General features: G+C 42.6%; 1 protein-coding gene across 4 annotated transcripts in view; it reads left to right on the top strand.

Annotated features, from left to right (window-relative positions):
* The first annotated feature begins 388 nt into the window (after positions 1 to 388).
* The window catches only part of erfl1 (Ets2 repressor factor like 1), a 50,290-nt gene continuing 40,724 nt past the window's right edge, over positions 389 to 9,954 (top strand). For 3 of the 4 annotated variants that reach the window (XM_046043831.1, XM_046043827.1, XM_046043828.1), the window contains exon 1: positions 9,724 to 9,871. The gene's annotated coding sequence lies outside the window, so the exon portion shown is untranslated. Of the gene's footprint in view, positions 965 to 9,723; positions 9,872 to 9,954 lie in introns of those variants that run through there. The other variant, XM_046043829.1, reaches the window with a different exon arrangement.

Here is a 9,954-nt window from a genome sequence, read left to right as displayed (position 1 = left end):
TGCGTCCTCCTCTCCCAAGTTTAGTTTCTGTCCCTAGACGCATCATATCCACCCTCTATCACCTCCAAGCCGGCCCCCACACCCTCCTCTGCACCCCTCACTCCATCTAACCCCACCTATCCAAAATGAGAAATCCGTCATTTTCATCAAACGTCCAACCAAATATTATCTACACTCCATTCCCAAAGATCGAATCTCATTTAGGGGCGACGGGATTCGCCATCTGTTTTCAAATTTCATTCCTCCATGAACTTTATTTTCCCCCGACTTTGGACAAAATTATAACCCGATCGATCCGCTTTCTGGCCACCACCCGTCTACATATATTTTCCTTGTGCGGTCGCTTCCCTGTGCAGGTCAATTTTCTGTCTCACGTCCACAGGAACACGTGCAGAACACCGTCTGCAGCTGATAGAAACTTAAATGCAGTCGGGCTGATGTGAGGTGGAGGTTCAGGCTCAGCACCTTCTCTTTTTCATCCCCCCACCCCCCTCTCTCTCGGCGCTCTCATCCACTCCCTGAGCCCAGATCTCTCCCTTTCGCGCGTTCTTCCCGAACACCTACCTATTTCTTCTAGCTTTCCTTTTTTTGGTTACATTGTTCATCTACATCATAGCAGTTTCGGACTGTAACTGGAGGAGTCCCTTTTTCCCCCCTGTCAACTTTTTATTGCTCCGAGGACAACTTTTCTCTCGCTATAGTTCTGCGCGCTGCTTCCTCATCTCACAAATCTTGATCACCCCCCACCCCACTCTCCTCCCTGCGGGCGGTATTCACTCACATTGCCAGTCATAGATCATGTCAGTGTGACTCTTCACCAATGTAGTTTAATGCAGGAGGAAGGATGCGAGGTCTGATCTGTTAAATTGCCCAGATTCCCATCAGTCCTCTGTGCACGTCGACAGGATTCCCAACAACCCAAGTGGGAGCTGCTGGTCAAGTCAATGAGGGTGCATCGGTGAAGGTAAGCATCCTACTTCCATATTCTGTTACGGACAAGCGGCATTAATAATTGAAAAACGCGTCAGAAATGAGATTCTCATGAGAAATATAATGCACTTTGGTGAGAGGGAAACATGCGCACCTCCTGCAGAAATTGATTGATGTACGCTTGTGCGCTAGAGAGTTGTCGAACAGCGCGCAGTACGCAATACGTCTCCTTCCAAATAGATCGGCAACAAATCCTGAAAGGTTTCTACTTTAAAGTGAAACCGTGTTTGTGTTGCGTTTGTGATTTATATCCTACTGCGGCTTCAGGGACCGAGACGTTAAGGAGAGAGGTTCATGCTGGACAAATGTGAGATGAAAAGTATAAGAGCGGTTGGGGAAGTGAAACATGAACTTGGACAACTTTTTGGAAGTGAATATCTTCATTCCCCAAGTCAAACCGGCATAGGTGGGCAAATGCCTCCATATACAGGTGCGCAGGGTCATTTTTCAATATTTGATGACTTGTAGGCTATTTATCTTATGTGGATTAATACTGTATGAGTGAATATGACCATAAACATGCAGCTGCAGACTCATGCATTCAGTTATACATGTAAATGCATTCCCACAGACTCAATTAATAACAGTAAATCATATCCTTTAAGCTGGTAACTGTATTTTCTTAAACCACAAGAATATGTCAGTTGTTTTACCTGGAGAGATACTTTTGTTGCTCATCCTCATCGTCAGCGTTATGGTGCACAAACAGCCTTCTATCACATACAAGTTTTTTATCGCCAAGCCTAACAAATATGGTCAAATGTAACTTGCGGATGCTGTGATAAAAGGGAATTTCACTCAGGTTAAGATCTCAACATCGTATTCTTGTGGCCCGGGGTGGTCCGCTCAGTTTTTGTGATTATGAAGAACTCCTTCTCAAACACAGTGAGACTCTAATCTTTGATGTCCAACTGGAGTACACTGGTACGCTCTGGAGCTGTTGCTGTGATACAGAAGGGGAGACTGACTTTGTGAACTTGTAAAATGTTTGGTGGAGTTTAGACATCTTTACAAGCTTGCTGTTATCTTGATGATTTCAGTTTCAGAACAAGCAAATGTGCTTAAGAGGTCAAGGTCACACAGGCTCTTTCACCGCACACAGCACATACGGATAAGATCCTTGGGCAGATTGCCGTTTAGATATGTAGCACCAGTAAGCACCTCAACATTTGCAGTTTTATTGTGGTGATTTTTTCAGATCGCTACCAACTAATGTCTGTGAATTTAAGTTGATGTTTTATCAAGGAAACGAAAATACTCAGACATTGCTTTTCACGGTGCTACTTAAATACCGCACCAGTGTTCACTTTGAATACTGTTAAAAGTGTAAAACTGCTTCTCATACTCTCCCCTGCTCTTGGTTCTTCTCCTGACATATAAGGTCTCAATAAAGCCCCCCTGGATGCTGTCAGTATGCCCTTTTCATTGATTTCAAGTTCATGTCACACAAGGTCAAAACCCTCACTTGTAAAACTCAGATGGCTCCAGCTGTTTCTCTCATTTATAGATCAAATTCCAATGTGCACCAAGAAATGAGGAATGTCAGTTACAGATGAAACATGTTACTGCTGCTGTTGTTTTATAGTACATATTTGGTTAATACAGCTTTGATACAATAAAATAAATAATCATAACAAATTATTTGCAAAGTTCTAGGAGTGCTAAATCTAAAAGGAGGGCCTGATCAATATCTGAACGAACTAAGATATGACATGTATCGTTTTTCACCACAGAAGTGCAAGACTGTCTGTGAATAGGCTGACAAAGGTGACTGAACACAAAAATAAGTTTGCATCACATGAGCTAGTGGTACATATGTGCGTTAACACTCCCGGTAAAACTTTCGTATATAGATGGATTGTAGTTTTTGAGTCATTCTTATTTGTTCAGTGTTTTTTTTTTAACGCCTGTTTTGTCAAATGCCATTCTAATTTCAGTGGCAGAGGATGCATCTTTTTATTTTATGACATTATTCGTGAATTATTGCATTTCTTAAATACTTATCTCTAATCTACATTTTGATTGGAAAGTAGCCTGAAAAACAGTTTTTCCTTCTTTTAGATGACAAAAGGTACAGAAACTCAGTTTGTCACCAATCTGATGCTGAAAGTAAAGGACCCATCCTGGCATACACCCATTTTGATTGGACTATCTCGTGGTCTGGACTGTGTTGGTTTATAAAGATTTAAAATTCCAAATAGCATAGTTAAACCATGAGATGCAGTGTTATTCTCCTTTAAATAACTGAAATGTGGCAGAGTAGCTTTGCTTAAGACCTCGTAAACATAAATATCTATCTACATTATGGAGAGAATCTTCCTTTTGTCAACTGGGGAATGTTTGGATTTCCTGGGGTCAAAGAATCTTGACTCACATCTAATCTGTAACAGCAGCACTCAACGTGGGAAGCATGACCCTGCCTGAGACTTCTTAAGTCTGAATTCCTCATTGGAGCTGACAGGAAGATGTTTAGTTTCCACTGCAGTCTTGATATGTTTGTTATTTTTCCGTGGCCATGCCAATACCTCAGCAGTTTTCAATTTCTCCTGAAAGAATTTTTCCTCTTGACACCGATAATGTGTTAATCAATACAGTAGTTTTGTGCTTATTCTAAACCACATTATATCCACACACTCTGTAGGAATCAAGGCTCTGTGAGGGTCCACTGCAAGGGAGCGTCCCTCCATTGATTAGGTATTAGCTTCACCACCTCCAACGCCCAGACACTTGTTTGCAAATGGTACTCTATTTCGAAGGTATTCAAACGATCACTAAGCATGGGAGCCAATATTTATAGAGGCTTTAACAGGTTCATTATAGTCAGTGGGGATGGTTCCACCGAGGGATGACGCACTCATAAAGGGCCCAGCAGAGTATGTCCCCATCCACTGAGCTCTGACAGTACAGTCAATGGCTCCAATCATTTCTCATCTGCTTTATGGCCACAACGACGTTTATAGCTGTTATGGGGTTAAAATAAAAGCATTAATGGATGTGAAGGGCAGGGGCTCTATTCAGCAGGGTGCTGCATTTAATCAAGGGTCATGCGGGTGTAAAGTCCATAATCCACTTGGTGACAGTTAGTGCCAATCCAGGGTTTGCACACTGTTGCTTCAAGGGAGGCAATGGGCGAAATGCACTCATTTTATGTACTGAAACTGAAAAAAAAACATCTTGCACAACATCTTACTTGTGCTCAATTTATTAACAAGGTTTTGGTCCAAAGATCTTTGTGTAAAATCATGTAAACAAATGGCATTATTTTGTCTGAATTTTTGACCTGATAATCAGACATTTAGTAATATTTGCTGAAGATTGCAATATCTTTAAAATAATAATACAGTTCCAGATACACATCTTTTCTCATGCAGAACATGGATTTTTTTTAGTAAAGCTGAATTATTTTTAGATTACAGTCAAACTCCCTGCATTAGTTAGCAACCTCATGCCATTTACACGTGCTTTTATTATTGCACTAAATGCCCACATTACAGTCTGATGGCATGCAAGTTAGCTGAAAGCTCAAATTTTACCTTTCTTTTCAGTGCGTTGGCACGGATTCAAGCTTTTGAGCTTGTGTCTACTCATTTCTCTCTGGTTTCTTGTCCAAATCATAATTATTATCTTGCACTCCTCACAGTGCCTCATTCAGCACTGTTGAGCTTCTGTTTGAATTGTGTCTCTTGCTAAAACTGCCTTTTTGTGTTCCCCACTTTCTTTTCGGCTACCTTCCCATCTTCCGCTGCACCCAAAGCTGCTTTCCTTTTAGACAGCGTGGCCCCTGTTTTGGAGTCGCTGACCCCCCTCGGCTCTCTCCTCTCCCTACCCCGTCTCCCACTTAACCCCATATTTCACAGCTGAACTACGGCTAATTTCCCCCCAGTCCTCCGAACAGCGCTCTCTCTACTGCTGGAGCACGCTTAATTACCCACAATTAAAGCCAAACGCTAACGAGAAAATTGCTCTGTTATGAAATTACTTCAAAAGGACTAGAGTAAGTAGAATGGATTGGAGGAAAAGTTGGGTATAGCCTCTGGTGGCAGGGAAGAGCCTCTGCTGTGTTTTCCCCTCAAGCTGTCTCAGTGGAAGGCAGTAAGCAAAGACTCCACTGGCATCACCCAAAGCTGTAGACTACAATATTCAACAGCTAAACTCTAGTGTTGGTACTGAGAAAGCACAAGTATTCACTTTAGTAATGGAAGAGTGGATGTTTGAAAGCGTTGTTGTGACTTTGGTTGCCAGTTTGGGACATGTTGCACTATGTCTAATGACTACACTGGAATGATGGCAGACACTGTGACCAATGGATGTTGACTGGATTGCCTGCACAGTGTATGATATGAAATGATGGCTAAACTCTCTAAACTGATGCTTATTACAGTTCATGTATTGAAAGTGGTTACCCGTAATGACATGCCATGGTCTTTACAGACATTCTTTTCAAAGACATATCACACCTGCCATTGATGTATTTAGATTAGTTTCGGTTTTAGGTGACCATAAACAATGTGTTTGGAAACCCATGTTATTGCAACACAACAGATTTAATACAGATGTACTGTTTTACATTTGCTGCACAATCCAAAATATTAAATGGTCTATTCACCCAAATGTAATGGTGGTGCTACAGGAAAAGCCAGAGAATCATCAAAGTGTGCATCCTCTGCATACTATGAATGTCTGTTTAGAATTTCTTGGTGAGTTATCCAAAAGTTGTTACGATATTTCAGTCTGCACCAAAGTGGTGGACCAACAACCCAACATTGCCGTCCATGGAGCAAAGCCACTAGCATGGCTAAAAATATCAGCAGGAACACCTCTATACTATTATTTCTTAGTAGCAAATAGCTTGAATGAAAACTGTTTTGAGTATATTTGAAATGAAACATTTGAATTTTATAACTGCTGTGAATACCGCTATTGAAATTCTATTTACTGGTATATATACATATATATATATATGTGCCACTAAAACAAACCCTCCTACATTTAATAAGGTTACACCGCAATCATGAGCACCTTCTTGTAACATAACAGCATTATTTCACAAAACCTTGCTGAAACAGTCTTACAGCAGCCAAGCTGAATTGAGACACCCAGATGTTGGAGTGTATCCGGCACAATATACCTGACCACAAACCCCATTCCCTGCCACCAAGGAAGGAGTCAAGCCTTTCACCCCCGCCCCCACCCCTCTCCCAACCTCCCAACCCAATCCAATCTACAGCCAGCAAAATGAAACAAATAAACCCTAATTTGGATTATTTACGTCCAGTTTACACCACATGACGTGCGATATGAGAGGGAGAAAAAAGAGCTATATGGTGGGTAGATAATTGTAACAGTGGTAGTAATAAGTGCAGCGGCTACAGTGATAACAATTAGATTTGATTTCATTTGAGAATGCCTCCACAGCTGCTCCCCACTCACCCCCTTAACCCCCCCCCCCACTCCTCTCCCCCTAGATTAAAGTGGGTGTGTTAATTCCGTGGTGTAGCGATCGAACAGCTCTGGCAACAATGGGAAATGGGCTATTGATCAGAACAGCTCAGATTAAGACTAGGCAGTGGAGCTCTTTCTTGCTCTCTTTCCCCTCCTTTTCTCTCCATTTCCCACCTTCTTCTGCCTGTCTTCCTGTCTGTCCTGCTTGTGTCAACCCCCCAACCCACCCCCCATGCTCCTCTCCCTTGTCTTTTCTACCCACAACGACGAAGAAAGTGTTTGCATGTATAAGAGAGTCAAGGAGTCTATGAGGATTTCCTTGTCCTTTCTCCCTGTCCCTCCTCTCTTGCTGTCACTGCTCCCCGTCCTAATTTCTGTTCCGACAAGAACCTCATCTTACCTCCTAGCTTTATCAAATCTAAAAGATGCATAGAAATTGACTACAAGTATATAATAGCCACAAGCGGAAATATAATGCATAGAATGTGAGCCTTTAACGGTTCACTCTGCTGCAATTTGACATCCATTCACATGAGATTTTATATCAATCAGTCACACAGGGGCCCTGTGTTGTGCCACAATTAAAATCTGCCCTATCAGAACAGCTCGCATACCAAAATTAGCTGTCATGATCGGGCTGCGGGACAGAACACATTGGATTTGCATTGAATAGACATAAAACATACCAAATGTGAGGAGACAGCAAATCCATACAGTGAAAAGTGAGCTAAGAATCCCCTGCTCTACTTATATTAATTAACTCAGTCAATGTGGATGTGACTGGTCAGTTATTCATCCTCTTCCAGTGCCTCCCCACTCTGTCACATATACCTCCCAGGTGTCAGAGGCTCAGGCGCTCCAGCTGCTGTGCAGTGGGGAAAAAAACACCCTACTGTGGCCGTTAGAATGCTCTGAGATCAGTGGTTAGAGGTTACTGGCATGTTTCAATGTGTCTGTGTCTGCTTTTACCCTTTTGGATTTTAGAGGTGACATGCACAAATGCAACAGACACTTCATACTTGTGCAAATACTGACATGCGCCAGCAGCATACACACACACACACACACACACACACCAGTGGTCACATCAATATTGCCATGACCCTCAGGGGACTAGCAGTATTGGCAAAGCTTTCATCTGCTGAGTGTGTGAGAGTCTGATATTCCACACACACACACACACACACACACACACACACTTGACATACAGTAAGAAAAAAACAAACATACACTCAAAGAAAAACACTCTGGCTGTGGATTTCTGCAAGTGTGAGCCCAAAAATTAGGGCAAGGAGTTAAAAAAGTGTCAGCTGGAGGGGTTAACAAGCAGTGATGGAAGGCTGAGAAGCAACAATGGACACTAGAGGGCAATAAAGAGGTGCATGGGTTGGATCTGAGTGTGTAGTGATGTGTGTGCCTGGCTGTGATTGTGGCCATGGCCATGTTGCACCAACATTACTCCATACATTCAACATTTTTGCCCCCCAACAGAATAGCTTGTAGTAGTTTGTATACCAATTGTTTTGTTTGACATGGGGCCAATTCAAACACATGAGGGATGTAAAGGACATTTTCAGTTAGGGTTGCAACTAATGATTGTTTTCATTACTGATTAATCTGCTGATTATTTTCTTGATTAGTTGACCATATGTTTGGTCTGTAAAGAGTGAGAAATTAGTGAGAAATGCACAAAGTGCTCAAATTGCTTGAAAGAAATTATGTTTAAAATGTTGTAAAGCATAAAAAAACAGCTAATCCTTACATTAGAGATGCTGGAACCAGTGAATGTTTGGCTTTTTTGCTTAATAAGCTTGAAACAGTAATTTTAAATGAAATAGTTGATTTTATGACTAATTGATTAGATGACCAGTTATTTCAGCTCTCATTTCAGTGAACCCATTATCACCAGTGAAAATAATTCTTGCTGCCATGTTACGCCTGCTGCTCAGCACTAAAACGAGAGATCCAAAAGTTACTTTTTACTTTCAGCATCTGGTCACTGCTGATATGACCCCTTACCCTCCTTAGCTGTGCATGGGGCCATGGCGTGTTAGCAGTACAAGAATCTGACCTTATTCCGCTGCCAGAGTCACTATAGATCAGAGTAACTTCAGCTGAACACCCAGCAGAGAACACAGCATCCCATTCTTCCTTCCCGCTTCAGTCACCCTTCTCCCATCCTTCGACCCTTCACCTCATCCTCCTCTCCTCTCCTCTTTCCCATGTCATAGACTCTGGCTCTCTGCACTCAAGTGAGTTCCATAGGTTTGCCTAATTGATTATTAAGTTGCTGATTGGGGATCAATTAAATAATTAAAGTTTGTTAAGGTCAGAGTCGATTTACTGGCAGGGGAGCCAGGCTACGCTCTCCTCTAGTGTATGTTTGTGTGCGGTGTGTCTGTGTCTGTGTGCATGCACAGATGTATGTGATTTCATTTATGCAGACGGTTGATAGAAATGATGGTATTGAGTTGAAGATAATGTGTTTCATCATAATGTGGATTTTGCTGCAGGGACAGCAGGGGAAATGTTGACAACAACAGTGAATTTCTTCTTAGTAGGCTACTAAAGCCAGACTGACAGGTAGGGCTCGACCTGTAGTGAGTGGGGTTTCCAGTTTCCTTTATATTCCTGTAACACGTATTGTTGTGGTTATAGGTATGTTTTATGCAGTTATACCTCGTTCGGATTTGAATCCAGCTTTGGGTTTAGGTAGAAGTTGTTTGTCATAGAAAACACTGTCAGGCACAATTCATCCCAGTCGCACTGGCAAGGCATCTCCTTAAAGTGACCACTTTCAATGCTTGTTTGTGGAATTGCTGCTTGATTCTAGTTGAGCAACTTTTGTGGTCAACTTGTGGATGGACACAGTGACTCTTTGGTGGCCAGGAAGTGAGACAGAGATGATGAAGAGTCTCCTCTTGTGGTGGCAAAGAGAGCCCCGAATGAGAAAACACACTCACACACCATTACACTACACACACACACACACACACACACACACACACACAAACCTCATATATGAGACACAGGAGCGGAAACGGGTCGAATCCTACTTCAAATTCTCTTTCCTCTCGGCTTGTCGACCGGGGAAAACAAACCGACCCGAGGCACAGCGAATGGGGATTTACTAATTAACTACTTACACACACACACACACACACACACACACACACACACACACACACACACACAGAGGGAAAAACAGAGAGACAGAGAGGGAGAGAGAGAGATGCACACCTCCTCTCCTCCCTCCTCTTCCTTCTACCCCCTCCCTCCCTCCCTCTGCTCTCCTCCCCGGGTTCAGCTTGGTAGTAGTGCTGCCTCTCCGGTCGCTGGCTCGCTGCGCCGTCAGAGTGAATGCGTGTGGATAGACTGGTCGCACCTCAGCCGGCGAGAGCTTTAACACCACTTCCTGAAAATAAAATAAAAACTGCAGGTATGTCGTCTTCGTTGTACATTTTATTACATATAATGTTTATTTTTTGAGGGGGGGGGGGGGGGGGGGAGGTGTTTTTTTTT

This window comes from Micropterus dolomieu, linkage group LG03 (assembly GCF_021292245.1).
Source record: "Micropterus dolomieu isolate WLL.071019.BEF.003 ecotype Adirondacks linkage group LG03, ASM2129224v1, whole genome shotgun sequence".
In the NCBI taxonomy this organism is placed as follows: Eukaryota; Metazoa; Chordata; class Actinopteri; order Centrarchiformes; family Centrarchidae; genus Micropterus; species Micropterus dolomieu.
The sequence above is the reverse complement of the archived record's forward strand: the minus strand, read 5'-3'. Positions and strand labels throughout refer to the sequence as shown.